Source organism: Mytilus edulis, chromosome 10 (genome assembly GCF_963676685.1).
Source record: "Mytilus edulis chromosome 10, xbMytEdul2.2, whole genome shotgun sequence".
In the NCBI taxonomy this organism is placed as follows: Eukaryota; Metazoa; Mollusca; class Bivalvia; order Mytilida; family Mytilidae; genus Mytilus; species Mytilus edulis.
The window spans coordinates 33513493-33532098 of NC_092353.1; the positions used below are offsets into that span (position 1 = coordinate 33513493).

The window sequence follows — 18606 nt, forward strand, 5'->3', positions numbered from 1 at the left end:
CATCCCGTGGTTAAAAACTAAAACTGAGAGAAACGCATTAAATATAAGAGAACAACGACACAACATTAAAATGTAACACACATGTGCACAGAAACGAACTAAGCATTTGACAAAATCCGATGAGAATAATAAATATAACACCAAAACTAAATACATCAATTTGGGATAGAAAAGTACCGTGACACGTCTTATAGTAATATGAATTCACATTCAAATATAAGAGGAAACAAACGACACAACAGAAACACAACGTTTAAATGTAACACACACAGAAACGAACTATCCCAAACTGTTATTATTGTGGTCAACCCGGTCTTTTTACCAGAAAATGCTATAGTAGTCCTAATAGACAAACAGATTAATAATAAGGCTACTCCTCCAAGACAGATGAATAAGCCTTACATTCCCCCAAACAGTAATAGTAGCATGTCACAAAGTGCTGTATACGGTGCAGGACATGCTTACCCTTCCGGAGCACCTGATTTCACTTCCGGGTTTTAGTGGAGTTCGTGTTGTTTCTTATTTATTATTTATAATTGTTGATGTAAGTATATATATTTGTCTGAAATATATCTTTTATTGTCTAATGGTATTATTTTGTTCAAATTCTTCAGCTATACTTTTAACTGTTCAAAATTGTGTTTCAAAAATAAAATCGATTTTTTTGAAGATGTGAATACAGAAAAATATTCATACAATGTCATGAAATTTTACATCTTCTAAAGATTTATTTTCTCGTTAAAACTTTTTTCTCCTGCTCTATTTTTTGTTTGCAAAGACACTTTTTTTTTTTATTTAACTGATATGAATGCTAATGCTTCCAAATATTTGAATTGTTTATGGTAGTGTGAAATTTTATGACATATTTTTGCATACAATAGTGTCTACATCATATATATCTTTATTCTCAATAATCAATTATTTTGACAAGGTATAGAGAAACACATATGTACAATATATACAATATTTACAATATATACAATATTTGAAAAGTACAATTAGTACAAGACATGTTACAAAAATTAACAGGGGTGGCTTCATACTAGATGAAGCCTGGTGTACAAATAGATTAATTTATAATTTTGATTAATTAGCAGAGTTTAATAATCTTTACTTTCTTTTTCGATGACATTAATAATTTATACTTTAAATTATTTGTTTTGATGTAACTATATTTTTGTATGTAATTTTCACTCTCCTGTTCACAAAATTGACATTCAAAAAGACAGTGAAATTCATCCCCGAGTTCATTGTTTTTACATTGAGTACAGTTGCTATTTTGTCTGCTGGTATATAAAAATTATTCCAAAGTGCTTCCAGTGTTTTGGGAGTATAAACACGATTGCAATATATGTTGAATGAGTTAATTTAATATACAAAGAAGGAATTTAAAGTAAAATAATATGTTTCATACATTAGTAATGAAATAAAAAAAATTACCACAGTCAGTGCTTATTGTTAACTTTGAATAAAATATTAACTGATAACAAACAACAAAATAGTACCAGACTACATGTGGTATAAAAGAATATATAAAAAAGTGTCAGAAACTAATGCACATTTATAATGTGCAATTTTATTTTTAACAAGACTAATTAAAAAATTGGTTAAACTTGTAACAGTGTATGTTCCTGGTTTAAATAACTTAAATCAGATTATAGGTTTTTCATATAAAAAACGGTATATATATACTTTATAAAAATGACCTCTCTTTTAAAATGCCAGTAAATAATATATAACTAGGAATATCTGTTTTTATACATTTCTAATATATGTTATAATGCTATCATTCATTTTGTCCTTCAAATTAAAAGTTTAAATTAAATATACAGGTACAACTACACAATGATGAATATCCATTTCTAGTTATTTTGATGTACAAGGCCTATGTTTAGCCAAATAAAAACATATACAAAATTACAAAAATCCATCATAGTTTCAAAAATAATCAAAGGAAGTAACACACATGAATAAGATATATTTCTTACATTTTTAATAAAAAGACAACAATGTTAATTAAATCAACAGTTCAAAAACAACATTTTTTTGTGGATCCCACCCACAAGATCTTTTCTTTTAACAATTCTTTTCGGATTTTTTGGGATTTCTTTAAAACTGTCCAATTTTCGCCCTTTCACATAATTAAAAGGATCAACCTTCCTCAAAATGTTTATTGCAAGATCAAGGTCTTTCGATGAAGTTTTCTTAGTATGGCTTATTGTCGGTTTTGGAATATTCAAAAGTTTGTCTACATTATCTCTGATTTTGTAAATGATGTTTGCTGACCCGCTTGCCCTTCTAGTTGCAGTCTCTGTTTTGTTGGTACCTATAAATAAAAATAAAATTATGATGCAATTCCCTTGTAACAATAATATCTGAGCAGATACTATAAGCATTGAATCGATAATATTTGGTGTAGTTTGTAATTTGCACATGTCTGTAGTGCAGTTCTCATCAAACTCTGACCTCATTTGCATGGTTCAATAATGACTTAAATGTTAATTTTATGTGATGCTTATGGTATGATTTTTTTTTTTTATATTTTTAACATACATTCAATTATGAGAAACAATATAGGTGTCAAGTATTAGCCGCTGTACATTTACTAAGTAACTAACGTCACTAACGTTACCTATTGTTTACGTTGCCTATTGTTTACGTAACGTTGCCTTGTGCGCAACGTCTCACAACTTGAATACAATTTGATATGAACACAACGCCTTTCATTACTAACCCTAAAGCGAAGTACTAACCACAAGAAACAAGATACACGATAATAGGCTAGACATATCATTGTGTCTACTCTTTTCAGTTAATAATTTTTATCAAAATTTCTAAGTTCATATTAAATTATTTAAATGAGACCTAAATTTTATCTTTTATGATGATTTTGGAGATCAAGTAGATAAATTCCACACTCACCGTTCTGGAGTTATGGTTCTTGAAGATTAAAAAATTGCATTGCCAGTTGACACACTTCCTTAACAATTAAACCATTCTTCCAAAGCTTTTCAAATTTTAGTATGTTACTTGTTGTTACTGATGACAAAATATTCTGTTTACACTCATTATGACAACTCATTTCTTTTTATAGTGAATTAATTCAACTACTCTTACTTAGACCTCCTGTGATGTTTTTCTGGTTCCTGATAGCATGCTCCTGAACCACGTCTGCCTCATTGTTTTTACCATTTCCACCATTTTGGTACCGTTTATTTTATTCCACCTTTTGTGTTGACAAATGCTCCTTCTAGAACTTTCATTTTTGTGTGTTGAGACAACAAAAAATTAACCTGCAGGATGGTGTTGACACATTCCGTGAAATATTTACTCATTGTTGAGTTTGAATAGAAAAATTCTGCATTTTCTTTCATACTCAGTATTAGTCTTTCTGTATCCCCTTCCTTTGCTGTATCACTCATATTGATGATTTGCAGTCCCCATGTTATTAAATTGCAATAATAGTTGTAGATGAAATCATGATTACTGCATCTTAGACCTAATAAGAAAACAAAATACTTTTTAAAGACATTAATTTTATACATTTCAAATATTTCTTCTTCTATGTGACATTTTTTTTAACTCATTCACATCTAAGTGTTATAGTTTATAGTAGCAAAGTTAAAAAATGAATGACATCATAGGCTGTTGCCTTTGACATGTGTCAGTGAGTAACAAAAATTTATTGACAGTTAATAGGAATAATATTCCTCCTATGCAAATTGGTGATTGTTATGGAAAAAGAGAGTTTATATACAGGAATTTGATTTCATTCACTTTCAATAAAGTCTTTGATCGGTTACTTTTTTGTTAATTTGTTGATCTTACACCCTTCGCTGTGAGGTATTACATTCTTTTCGATACTCCTTATACTGTTATGACAATGTTTAATGTCTTTTAGAAATGGAAATTATATTCATTATATTCTAAAATTAACCGTAAATCTTGGAGAATATGTGGCTCAGCACAGTATCTCTATTTTGTTCTGTGCTGTGAGGTAGGTCATCTGCCGCTATGTGAATCAACGCTTTAACAATTAGCAACAGCAACTCTTCATGTGCTTTGTAATTAGACTTCACGTTGCCATTTGCATTCGTTCTAGTTTTCAAATGGAACAAAGTCCCACACTGTCCTAAGGATTCTTGCTTATATTGAGTGTAGTGTTACAAAGTATTGAACGGAACGGATATTTGATCTCTGCGCCGGAGATTGACTCCTGGTCAGCTGTGTTAACCCGTTCTAGTTTAATGCATACCCGTCTGTTTAAGACAATAACAACCAAGGAGTAAACAAAGACTCACAGAACCAAAGGACATTTACATCAACAGTTATAAATAATAAATAAGAAACAACACGAACTCCACTAAAACCCGGGAGTGAAATCAGGTGCTCCGGAAGGGTAAGCATTTCCTGCACCGTATACGGCACCTTGTGACATGCTAATATTACTGTTTGGGGGAGTGTAAGGCTTATTCATCAGTCTTGGAGGAGTAGCCTTATTATTAATCTGTTTGTCTATTAGAATTACTATAGCATTTTCTGGCAAGGAGACCGGGTTGACCACAATAATAACATTTTGGGATATTTTCCTGGTTAGTATTTCTATCTGAATTGTTCCTCCGACAATTCGCATTTGGACCATAGTATGGTGCATTGACATTGAAGGGCTGTCGGTCAAACTGTCTTTCATCATGATAATTATGTCCTTTTACTGATGTCTGTGTTTCATCAATTCTTTTCATGTCCTGGTACATTTGGTGAAATATTTTCTGTAAATCATCTTTGGTTACCGAAATTACATCATTTTCTGTATTTGTAGAACCTTGTTTGTTACAATTGGTTATCTGTTTCTTTTCTACTGTCTGATCTTATTTTGAGAGCTTTGATTATTCTGTTTCTTTAGTTGCCTCACTTTGGTATTTTTTCCTGAATTACCCTCCTGTGTTTCTGAAGTTGTCTCCATATAGGTAATATCCTCCTTTCCTGCTTCTTCAGTTTTGGGGGTCTTTATCCAGTTCAATAAGAATTTTTGCTTCATTATCTGACAATCCTATTAAGAATCTTTGAAGCAGGTCTTCCTGTCTAATTTAAGCATGACTGTTTGAATAAGCCTTGTCATATATACGTTTTAATTCCGCAGTGTCTTGATTTGATTTTTGGGTACGTCTGTTAATTTGTACCTTATATGTTCTTTTATTTTCAAAGACCCCAAATCTATTTTTAACTTCTGTGGCTAATTTTGAGTAATTTCGTAAGGTTTTACTGTTCAATTGGTCAAACACAAAATCACAAGCTTCCCCTAAAAGCCTGGTTAGCAATTCACTCAATTTAATGTTATCCAAATTTTGTAGATTTGCTACTGCTTCAAACCTATTAATTCAGATTTCCCATTTTCTTTTGCTGTAAAGGATGGAAGTTTAGCATTAGAAAACCCGATTTTCGCTTTTTATTGTTTACTTTGAGTTATGTTACAGCTTTGTCAATACTATTAGTTTCAATATCAGAGCATACATCACTTAATACGTCATCAGTTCTATCACACTCAGATGCTGGTGTAATACATGTATCTAAATTTGGAATAATAAATTGTTTAATTTTTCTAACTTTAGAAAATGAATGACTTTTATTAGCATTTGGTAAATGCTTTTAGCATGTTTTTGTTGCTCACTTGAAGCATTAGTATGTCAATTTTGTTTTGTAATGCCGGTAAAAGCATTTTAAAATGCCTGATACCACCTGACTAGTCATATCTTGTATAGCTACTTTAATAATATCATATATCCCAATATCACCTTGATTTTGCCTTATATATCTGGAGGACCTTCTGGAGAGCCAAGTTTTCTAGGACTTGGCATCTTACCTAATTTGGATCTGGGTCTTAAAATTATTGTTTCTTCTTCCTCAGTCTCTATGTTAGACAAGTCATGAGAAGCTTCATAAACTTGATCACTTCTAGAATGACATGTTTCGTCATCAGTGTGAGAGTATTGATTTCACTGTCTTCTGTTTCTGATTCATATTGGCTATTATGTCCCCTATTATATGTGTCGGTCTTTCTTGACCGAACAGACCTTGGTTAACCCATTACACTGAAAATCTATAACACTTCAAAAAGATTCGTATCATAGGATCCAATAAAGTTTAATGAATCGCACCATGGATGCCAAAATTATGTAGCGGTGAGGGGCTTGAAATGCTTTACCCAAAAGTTTCACTCAAATGTATTGAGAAGTTTGTAAATTGCTAAGACAGTATGACAAGATATAATCTGGTCAGTGTAATTTTGATCATTTGCTTAAAGTATTTTATTCTTTTGATAACTTTTGGATTAATCATTTCAAGCCTTTGCCCGCTACACATGGATGCAATTTGGGTAGAAAAATTGATTGTTTGGCGGTCAGTTCAGACCAATTTATCTACGTTTCTATATGACTTCAAAATAAAATTAGTGAAACTATATCGTAAATAATGATACATCTACAAAATAAACACATAATGAAAACTTTTGTCTGAAGCATTAATAAACGTAGGTTTAAAAACTGTCACATTAGGTGCAATTTGGGTACCCTCACGTTGATCATGTATCTGTCAGGGTAAGGATTCGGTCCCGGGACATAAAATCTTTCAATTCTTTATCAGTGGATTAACATATATAAAAAAAAATGGGGTTGTTAAATTTGATGTAGTGATTCAGATAAAAACACAATTTTGAATGCTGTACCCCTATATTTGACATTTTTACCTATTGTGTCCGACAGTTTGTTTAATCAAGCATTGTTGTCAACATAATTCAAAGGTTTACCTAGCTATAAAAACAGGTTCAATCCACCATTTTCAACATTAGAAACTGCCTGTAACTATAAGGAATATGATAGTTATGTGTTTGAGCTATTGATTTGCCATTTGATGAAGGACTTTCCTTTTTGAATTTTTCTCGAAGTTTTGTAAGTATTTTTTGTGATTTTATTTTACTTTTCAATATATTCCAAATAACAGATTTTGGATGAAAAAAGGTAAAATTTGCCTACAGTCGTCAAATAAAGGCAACAGTAGTATACCGCTGTTCAAACTCATAAATCCATGGACAAAAAACAAAATCGGGGTAACAAACTAAAACTGAGGGAAACGCATAAATATAAGAGGAGAACAACGACACAACACTACAATGTAACACAAACAGAAACGGACCAAGCATCAAAAACTCTTTATATATGAAAGAGTACAAGGCTTTAATTCATACTATTTTAGCCAACAAGAGATTTTAAGCAAAGATCAAAGCTGTGTTGACCATAATGAGAGGTAAAAATCTAATTGACCAAATGCTAATTAAAAAAGTTGATGGCAAAACAGTTTTTCAGATTATTCGATAGTTTTCTGTATTACAACAAGTATTTATTAATCAGTAAATTCAGATTCAGCAATAGAAATAGAATTATAACAATTCAAACCATGACATTCACCACATCCTAACGAACACTGAAGACCATTTTTTTTCTACAGACACATCGTTTGGTGTCGCAGTTTTGCTTACAGTTGCATCTAATAGTGTTAAGATTTCCCAATTTCTTCTGTCATCCATTTTTGGCACTGCTAATACACTCGAAGACTATGAAATTGCCCTGAATTGGGTGTTTGTGGTTAATTTTTCATCTGAACCGAGGTGTTTCCAGTAATTACTCTTAATGTGAATTTTCTCCAGCGAAGGATTTTAAGTCCTTCAAGTTGAAGTCCTCCATATAAAGATGTGAGCGCTTCTTTAAAGCCTAGATGTTTAATAAGTCCCAACCTTACATAGAATGCAAAAAAGGCAACAAATTACAAGCATTCTCCCAAAATAATCCTTTAGTCTGTTGTATGTTCCATATTTTCTTTTTTTGTTTGTTCTTGGTTGCCATTGGAAAAAAAACCTTTACTTCTTGCAACCGAATGCCTTTAGTACCAGATTAAAGAATAAGCTTCTACCAAAGCAGTGACTTAAGGTTTAAGTAGTTGAACATCTGTTACAATATTCTGTCAGCACTGAGGTTGTGAATTTAAATCATGGATGAGGCCGGTGCGCTCGTCTCAAATCTTAATTGACTAAGATTGTTAGTTTTTTTGGTGGTTCTCTGTTAGTACTCTGGCTTACTCCACCAATTAAATTTAACTGCTATGATATAGCACAATATAATAAGTGAGTTCAATACAATAAAATTGAGAATGGAAATGGGGAATGTGTCAAAGAGACAACAACCCGACCAAATAAAAAACAACAGCAGAGGGTCACCAACAAGTCTTCAATGTAGCGAGTAATCCCCGCACCCGGAGGCGTCCTTCAGCTGGTCCCTAAACAAATATATACTAGTCCAGTGATAATGAACGCCATACTAATTTCCAAATTGTACACAAGAAACTAAAATTAAAATAATACAAGACTAACAAAGGCCAGAGGCTTGGGACAGGCGCAAAAATGCGACGGGGTTAAACATGTTTGTGAGATCTCAACCCTCCCCCTATACCTCTAACCAATGTAGTAAAGTAAACGCATAACAATACGCACATTAAAATTCAGTTCAAGAGAAATCCGAGTCTGATGTCAGAAGATGTAACCAAAGAAAATAAACAAAATGACAATAATACATAAATAACAACAGACTACTAGCAGTTAACTGACATGCCAGCTCCAGACTTCAATTAAACTGACTGAAAGATTATGATTTCATCATATGAACATCAGGCACAATCCTTCCCGTTAGGGGTTTAGTATCATACCATCATAACATATATGAGAAGAACATAACCCGTGTCATGCCAACAACTGTTTTTAGAATAATGTGTTTAGTTCCGATGCAAAGACCTTATCAGTGACTCAATATTAACGCCAAAATATGCAATCTTTAATGACTTGACAACAGTATCGTAATTATATCCCTTCTTAATAAGTCTATTCAAAGGTTTTGTAAGTTTCTGAGGTGAATACTGACACCTTTGTGCTTTATAAAGAATATTACCATAACAAATTGGATGTGAAATACCTGAACGTATTAGAAGTCTGCATGTTGAGCTATATTTACGAATGATGTCTTTATACCGATGATAAAATTTAGTAAATGTTTTGACTAGTTTGTGATATCGAAAACCCTGGTGTAATAATTTTTCAGTAATACATAAATTTCTCTCGTTAAAATCTAAAACATTGTTACATACACGAGCGAATCGTACAATTTGAGATATATAAATACCGTAAGATGGTGACAAGGGAACGTCACCATCTAAAAACGGATAATTAACGATAGGAAATGAAAAATCATCCTTGTTTTGTAATCTAATAATTTAATTATCAAAGTCGAGTGGCAGTCCATGTTTCTCATGATAGTGTTCAAAGTAGGATTAAATGCATGAACGAATGTTACAATTAGAGCAGCTGTATACAGTTTCTTTTCACCCTGCTTGGTGCACAATTTGCATCTATGTTTTTCCTGGTCAAACGAACACCAACATAACTATTGTTTGGTTGTTGATTTACAATTCTCCTGTTACTTTTTGTGAAATTCCCAATCATTTGCTTAACAATGTCGATGCGGAAATCCAACATGGAATAACGCTTTTTCCTTGGTTAATAACCAACAGATTCATTCATTACAATGAATGCATTAGTTATGCATAAGATAATAATATAAAAGATAAAATATTTCGCTGGTTTGCCTACAGGTGTTTTAGCACGGAGCGGATTGTTCCTGTCTACCCCTCCCATATAATTGAATTAACCGTCAACCGGGGGGGGGGGGTCTATTTTTCTCAATCCTTGTCATTTTTAAGTCTTCTATAGGTGGCACCTTCACCTGTTGGAAGTGAAATTTGTTGACATGATATGTACAGAATAGTACACCAATAAAGGACAATAACAGACAAAGCAACTGCAAAACCATTCTTCATTGCTGTTTTTCATTTTTAAGTGACAAGACATATAACATTGAGCAACACATCCTTTAAATACATATGTAATTTTTTTAATCTGGTCTCTTTTAAGAAGCATTTTATGTATATTTTCAGATACACAAATAGATAGGAAACTTAAAAACTGATTAGTATGATCTGTGTAATTAGTTATATTTAAATGAATTCCTATCTTATTTTAATCATTTTATTGATAAATTTGCCACATATGTCACTAAAACTAATTTTGACGTTCATCTCACAATAGTCACACATATTTTCATTCATCACCGTTAAGATCTGCTTCTGTCATTGGCGTTTAATTAGAACAATTTATACCCATACAGCCGCAACATCCACCAGAAAAACTTGCATCGTTTTTTCACCACATAATCTGTTTTGTAGTTGCAGTGAATGATTTTTAGCAGAAAAATCTGGGGCAGACTGTTGTGACATTTCAATTGGCAATACGTTTTTGTTTCGTAAAGCTAAACCAATTCCATTGTATTCATGTCTATATCAAGTCTTATTCAACCAATATTGGCACTGAAGATTAACATTAAAGGAGTGGAAGAGATTGAACTTGGACACTAACAACACGACGTAGACACTGTTTTTGATGTGTTGGTACTCACAACATAACACATCAAGTCCCTGTAATTAAATTCCGCCATACAGTATAACAATTGCCTCCTCCAGTTTTAGTAATTGTGTCATTTCGTCACGTTTTTAGTCAGAAAACTTTGGCTTGTTTCTGAAGATACACATCAGTCTTGATTTTCTGTAGCGCGAATGTAACCTACTTGTATCACATCCAGTCATGGCATGAACAAAATGGAAGCTGGTTACACTATCCAACGCCGATTATTATTTGTGTTATGGATATATCACATGTTGTTGGTCTTTGTAGTAAAATTGAGAATGGAAATGGGGAACGTAGCTTGTTTATCTGATGTAAAATATTTTGTATTTTGATTTTGTTTAGCATGACGACAAAGTCAAACTAGTAAATCAGTGTCTTCTAAGAATACAACTACTGAGTCTTTGTGACAGCTGTCTTCACTATTAATAAATCGGCCTCATCGTTCGCCTTTTCAATCAACGTATCTTCAAGTAGAGTTACAAAGCGCTGTTGTTTGCAAGGATCGTTTTTTTCTTCTCCCGTAGTGTAATATCTTTTGTAAAGGTGACTATATTAGACAAAATATTTATACTTCGCTTCATGTGAGTTATACCATTGGTCGAGTGGTTATCACACCCATCAAGGACAACTGTAGAAGAGCTCAATTTCCTTTTAACATGGTCCACATACTAAGAACATATCTGGGTCAGTGTTTGGCCTTCAGTCCAAGGGCAATGTACAATAAATAAAGGCAACAGTAGTATACTGCTGTTCGAAATTCATAAATCGATTGAAAAAAAACATATCCGGGTTAAATAAAACTGAGGGAAAGACATCAAATATAAGAGAACTACGACACAACACTAAAATGAAACACACACCGAAACGAACTATAATATAACAATGACTTGGTACAGGACATTTCAAGAGAACAAATGGTGGGTTGAACCAATCCTCATACACCAGTGTTGTATTAGTTGCAGGGATAAAGGACCGTAATAAGGCAGCAGAGAAGAGATAAAGTAACTTAAATCCGGCCGCAAGTGTATCAAAGAAACGCCAGTTTCGGGAGGAGACCATACTCGATATCCTTTAGCAGAGGCAGAAGACCCCAGTCACCGATAGAGAAAAGATGAACTTTTGTTAAGGAGAAAAAAATGATTTAGCCTTCTTGTAGATTGTATTAATGAGTAATGGGTTATCTTTATAACAAAAAAAGTGTAATTAAGTTAAGACATTAATTTTGAAACTTGTAAAATTTAATATCTATTAAGACTGGGTAACTTTTGATGTAGTTCAATTATGAATTTTACTCTTTTTTTGTCAATATATGACAAATCGTTAACAGCTCCATCATGTTGTGTTTAAATTTTAGCCAAAATTTAGACTTAACCAAATGAGGCAAGAATGTTGTGTTTGCTAGGTGTTGAGTGAGTGGATCAGGTTGTAATATTATTGTTCAAATTACTACCTTGGTTTGTTTTACTATGTTGACATATTTTTTTGTGCCATGTACAAAGGAAAATTTGAATTTGTATATACTAGTATATGATAGGTTTAAGTAATTAAGAGATACACATTACCTATTTACTCACTTTAATACTAATGAGAAAATAGTTGATTCTTCAAGAAGAATGTTATAAGCCTGTAACCTTTGATAACTATTTACACCACTGGGTCGATACCACTGCTGGTAGAAATTTAGTACCCGAAGGTATCTTACATATTTAATTATACGTCTGGTTTTATGATTCTTTGTTTACTCCTTGGTTTTGATTGTTATTGTCTTATATGCCTGGTACCTTAGATAACTATTTGCACCATTGAGTAGATAGCACTGCTGGTGAAAGTTTCGTCCCCGAGGGTATCATCAGCCCAGGAGTCAACACTACGGTGTTGACATGAATATCAATTGTATGGTCATGTTGAAATATTCGAAATACTAAGGACATTCTTATCCCAGGCATAGAAACCCTAAGCCGTATTTGGCAATTTTTTAAAAGGAATTTTGGTTAAAAAAAATAGTGAAATCACAAAAATACTGAACTCCCAGGAAAATTCAAAACGAAAAGTCCCTAATCAAATGGAAAAATCAATTGTTAAACACATCAAACGAATGGACAACAACTGTCATAATCATGACTTGATACAGGCATTTTCAAATGTACAAAATGTTGGATTGAAACCTGGTACTATAGCGCTAAACCTCTCACTTGTAGGACAGTCGCATCAAATTTCATTATATTTACAACGTAACGTGAACAAAAGACATAATAGGTAAAATTGTAAAAGTAGGGTACAGCAGTCATCAACGTGTCACAATCTCAATCAGAACAAAAACAAACAAATGCCAAACTAGAGTTTTTATTCCCTCAGTTTTAGTTTGTTACCCCGATTTTGTTTTTTGTCCATGGATTTATGAGTTTGAACATCGGTATCTGTTGCCTTTATTTACGGTCCATTGGACACATAAACTAGAGGCTCTTAAGAGCCTGTGTCGCTAACCTGGGTCTATGTGCATATTAAACAAAGGACACAGATGGATTCATGACAAAATTGTGTTTGGGTGACTATAAAGGGCAATAACTCCTTAAGGGGTCAACTGACCATTTTGGTCATGTTTACTTGTTTGTAGATCTTGCTGTTCTGAACATTATTGATGGTTACTAATAGTAATCAAGATAATAACAAAAAACGGCAAAAATTCTTTAAAAGCAACCCAAAAACCAGTTGACCAATTCATCTGAAAATTTCACATCAGATAGATATTGACTTGATAAACAATTTTACACCGTGTCAGATTTGCTCTAAATGCTTTGGTTTCAGAGATATAAGCCAAAATCTACATTTTACTCCTATGTTCTATTTTTAGCCATGTCGGCCATCTTGATTGGTTGGCCGGGTTGCCGGACACATTTTTAAAACACGATACCCAAATGATGATTGTGGCCGAGTTTGGTTAAATTTGGGCCAGTAGTTTTAAAAGGTTTTTGTAAAAGATAACAAAAATTTACGAAAAAATGGTTAAAAATTACCATAAAGGTCAATAACTCCTTAAGGGGTCAACTGACTATTTTTGGTCATGTTGACATATTTGTAGATCCTACTTTGCTGAACATTATTGCTGTTTACAGTTTATCTCTATCTATAATTATATTCAAGATAATAACCAAAAACGGCAAAATTTCCTCAAAATTACCAATTCAGGGGCAGCAACCCAACAACCAGTTGTCCGATTCATCTTAAAATTTACGGGCAGATCGATATTGAGTTGATAAACAATTAATCCATATCAGATTTGCTCTTAATGCTTTGGTTTCAGAGTTATAAGCCAAAATTTACATTTTACCCCTATGTTCTATTTTTAGCCATGGCGGCCATCTTAGTTGGTAGGCCGGGTCATCGGACACAATTTTTAAACTAAAAACCCAAATGATGATTGTGTCCAAGTTTGGTTAAATTTGGCCCAGAAGTTTCAGAGAAGAAGATTGACGACGGACGACGCCAAGTGGGCCAGGTGAGCTAAAAAGGAGGTGTGGTATGATTGCCAATGAGACAACTTTTCACATGAGACCAAAATGACACAGAAATAAACAACCATAGGTCACCGTACGGCCTTCAACAATGAACAAAGCCCATACCGTCAATAATTCGATTCGACTGTCATACAAGTGTAAGTTTTAGCTAACTATAAAAGCAGGTTCAATCCACTATTTTCTACATAAGAAAACGCCTGTACCCAGTCAGGAATATGACAGTTGTTATCCATTCGTTTGACGTGTTTGGGCTTTTGATTTTTGCCATTTAATTATGACTAATATCTTATAACTGACCATGAGGGTCTGTTGAAAACTAAACTTTCCGACAAAAGTGATGATTTTTACTTCCCAATTGTAACTTTTTCATTTTTAAACCAAGAGTTCCTAATGGTGAAGTGGAAATCATCACTGCGTAAATATTACGGACGCCATTACGGGTCGGTCAACCGTTATGGTATATCCGTTTCACAGATAATATATCGTGTGTTCCTTATGTCGTAAGTAATCTTCAAATTTATTAAGTCAGAATGTTTTGCCGATTAAATCGGCGTCATCAGGACAAGGTACAAATAACAAGAATGTGTCCATAGTACACGGATGCTCCACTCACACTACCATTTTCCATGTTTAGTGGACCGTGAAATGTGGGTCAAAACTTTACTTTGGAATTAAAATTAGAAAGATCTTATATCATAGGGAACATGTGTACTAAGTTTCAAGTTGATGTGACTTCAACTTCATCAAAAACTACCTTGACTAAAAACTTTAACCAAAAACTTAAACCTGAACTTTGTACTATCATTTTCTATGTTCAGTGGACCGTGAAATTGGGATTAAAACTTTAATAAGGCATAAAAATTTGAAAGATCATATAATTGGGATCATGTGTACTAAGTTTCAAGTTGATTGGACTTCAACTTCATCAAAAACTACCTTGACCAAAAACTTTAACCTCAAGTGGGGCGAACAAACGAACGGACCCACAGACCAGAAAACATAATGCCCCACTAATATTGTAGGTGGGGCATAAAAAGTAATCTCTGTAGTACTAAAAGCGGCATCAAGTTTTTTACGTTATAGTGTTCTATTATTGTCTATGTTGTTATTGGTTACTTATGTAATAAATGTATTTAGTTAAATAGAATGAAATATGTTAATAAAGTTATACAGTTTTTTAGAAAAATAATAAAATAATTTAAAAAAGAAAATGTTATTGTGTACTGTTTGTCACTGGTGTAAATGTATTTTCCTCGAAGTGCTACTTGTGTCATCCAGTTGTTTTCTGTGCGTTCATCTCTAATTACTGTTTGTTGTATGTTTTATTACTGTTTGTAGTTGAGTAAGTTTGTTCTTCAACTAGATATCCGTAGCTGTTTCTGCTATATTTTGGCGGTCCTGATGTTATAACATATATTACATCGTCATCTGAATCTTCCAAATCACATCTATAAGAGGAAAACAACGATACGACAGAAACATTGAAGTGCAACAAAAAACAAATGCAACACTCACACTCGAATTACAGGATAACAACTTTCATTTTCCTGACTTGGTAAAGAACAATTTTTTGAACAAATGGAGAGTTGAACATGATTTTGTGGCTAACCAAACCTCGCGCTTTTATGTCATTGTTAAATATAACACTAAAATGACAGGACTACAATACTAATAGATTAAAGAACATGCCGGACAGAGAAATTAAACAATACAATAGACCATTTCGACATGATAATAGTTATCAATAGTTACAGGCTTATTATTTAATACGCCAGACGAGTGTTTCGTCTACATAAGACTAATCAGTGATGCTCAGGTCAAAATAGTTAAGAAAGCCATACAAAGATGAGGAGCATTGATCACCAAAAAGTTTATTTTGCCGTCTCATAAGTACCGCTTCTTTTTAATCGTCTGTCTTATTGTGGTAAGCGTTCGCATGAATACCAGATATACTTCATTAGAACCATCTACTATTTCATCGAGTTGAATTTATGCGTTAAACATTGCTCGTAAATGTGACTTCCCTGATGTTGGTCAATCTCCGGTGCAGAGCTCACATCCGTTTCGTACTTACTTTGTATCACTACACAAAATATGACCTCTGCCACACGTTGTGTGGAATTTGTCTCCAAACCGATTTACAACGCTCAAGATTACATAAAATCTAGTTCATAAAGATGGCCGACTACAAATCGCACCTTCGTGTACTGAACAAAAAAAGTTTTGATTTAAAAGAAAAGCAAATAGAAATATTGGATATGTTACTGAAGGGAAAGAAAGAAATAGTTAGAATTTTACCCACTGGATATGGAAAAAGTTTGATTTATGAAATTGCACCACTTTGGAAAAGGTTATACGGAAGGAAATGATTGATCATTTAATAACCAATAATTTGTTATCAGACTCACAGTTTGGTTTTCGCTCTGGAAGATCATGTATATTACAATTACTTGATGTCATGGAAGACTGGTCATTATATATGGATAATAATATATCCTGGGACACATTATATCTAGATTTTGCCAAAGCTTTCGATAAAGTGCCACATAAAAGATTATTAAAGAAACTGTATTCATACGGTATTCGTTGATCTATATTAAAATGGATAACTGACTTTTTAACTGGACGTCGACAACAAGTTGCGGTGAAAGGGGGAAAATCTGAATGGCAAAATGTAATTAGTCGAGTGCCCCAAGGCAGTGTACTTGGACCTGTTCTTTTTATTATATTCATAAATGATTTACCAGATGTTGTGGAGTCTATAGTAAAAATTTTCGCAGACGATACTAAAATTTATGCACCTACTTCTAAATCTGATGTCTTACAGAATGATCTAGATGCACTCTACAATTGGTCCAAGTTATGGGACTGAAATTTAATGTAAACAAATGTAAACAAATCCACTATGGAAGAAATAATCCTGAAAATGTTTATACCATGAGCAATATTGATATCATTAATGCCCGCGTCACACTGTCCCGATTTTTACCCCGATGGCATCACGAAAATGGAAATTTTCAAATTCGGGACTGATCGTATCCAGATCGGGCTATTCGTAGTGCCATCTTTAACCATCTTAGAATCATCGGCCACTTTTTCTAGCCTTCGGGGACAACTTCGGGAAGGGTTTCTTAATTTTTTAACATGTTAAAAAAATCCCCGAAGTTGCGTCCGATGTTGCGGGTTCGTATTGAGTTCGTATCACCATCCTCACCATCGTAATGTCACCGGGAACGCATCTTTGCACATCGTATTGCATTCGTTTTTCCATCGTTTCCATCGGGCAGTTTTGACATTAAGATGTCTACACGAATGAATCACGAAGATACCCGAAGGTCTTACGATGGCAACACGACTTCATGAAGACCTCGTAATCCCGTCGTGTTGCCATCGAATAAAAGTACGAAGGCGACAAGATGGAACTACGACGGCAATAAATCCAGCTTAATGTAAGTTAATTTTCGCGCTAAAATACATTTAAAGTGCCATGCGCGATATGCACTGGTCAGTCTAATACGAAAGTTAAGAAAGACGTTCACAAAACATGCAGCTCATATCATATGATTCTATGAGAACAAGAAAGGCGACAGCGTTGTTTCTATTAATTCAAATGGAACAAGAAGAGCAGCTATTACAGGCTCAGGATTTACTTTTACAAGTAAAATATTATTTTTTGTCAATTTTTCATATCAAGTAACATAATGAAAATCATAAACGCGCCTCGAACACCAACACTGCAGGTACACGTACATAGGGAAACCAACTTTTTCTCCATTATTCTGATTTTTTATGTATCGTCTGAGTTGTTGTCACACGAATGTTTACTCCATAACCATTTTGTTTTCTATATGTCTCTATATGTCATATTTTGCCGCATTTGTTGCTTTCCCCACATCCTTCCTTTTGTCTATATTATTATGATATTCTCCTGGAAAGAGCTCTATTTGAATAAAAGGGATCAACAAACCCATTACCTTGCCTTTAAGATATATCAGTAAACATGGGCATAATTATGGGTGATTATTCAGACTAGTGCATACATTTTATAGTTAAAACAAGGCCGAGCGTGGCATCCCCTCGTATGTAACATATTGGGGACAAATATGGACACTATATTTGTATATGACACATGCAGAAAATGGTAAATTGAATATGCATATTTGATACATAAACTATTTTTTTTAGAAATCAACCAAAACATTCAGTAACTGGAAATACCTTTAATATTGTCTTTAGAACCAGCAGGTAAAAAAAATGAGCAACCAATTTCCTGTGTATTATGCTATTTCAAGGAGAAAAAACAAGTCCATCTGCATGACGTTGAACGTTAAAAATGTCAGATCATTTCAAGGATGAACAATATACCAAACGTGGTTAAAATCTTTTGAAGCATATTGGTTTTAGAGTGTCCACAAGGGTGATATTGCCTTGTATTACAACTGCCACTGTCAGTGGCGGATCCAGAAATTTTCATAAGTGGGGGCCCACTGACTGACCTAAGAGGGGGCCCGCTCCAGTGATTCCCTATATTAG

At 33.5% G+C, this 18606-nt stretch overlaps 1 long non-coding RNA gene across 1 annotated transcript; it reads right to left on the reverse strand.

Moving 5' to 3' along the window:
* Positions 1 to 762: 762 nt before the first annotated feature.
* Positions 763 to 4151, reverse strand: LOC139492402 (uncharacterized). Its single transcript, XR_011656817.1, has 3 exons — positions 3938 to 4151; positions 3118 to 3499; positions 763 to 2326 (listed from the first exon to the last, which is right to left on the reverse strand). It is a non-coding gene; the product is annotated as an uncharacterized lncRNA (long non-coding RNA).
* Between the last annotated feature and the right edge of the window lie 14455 nt (positions 4152 to 18606).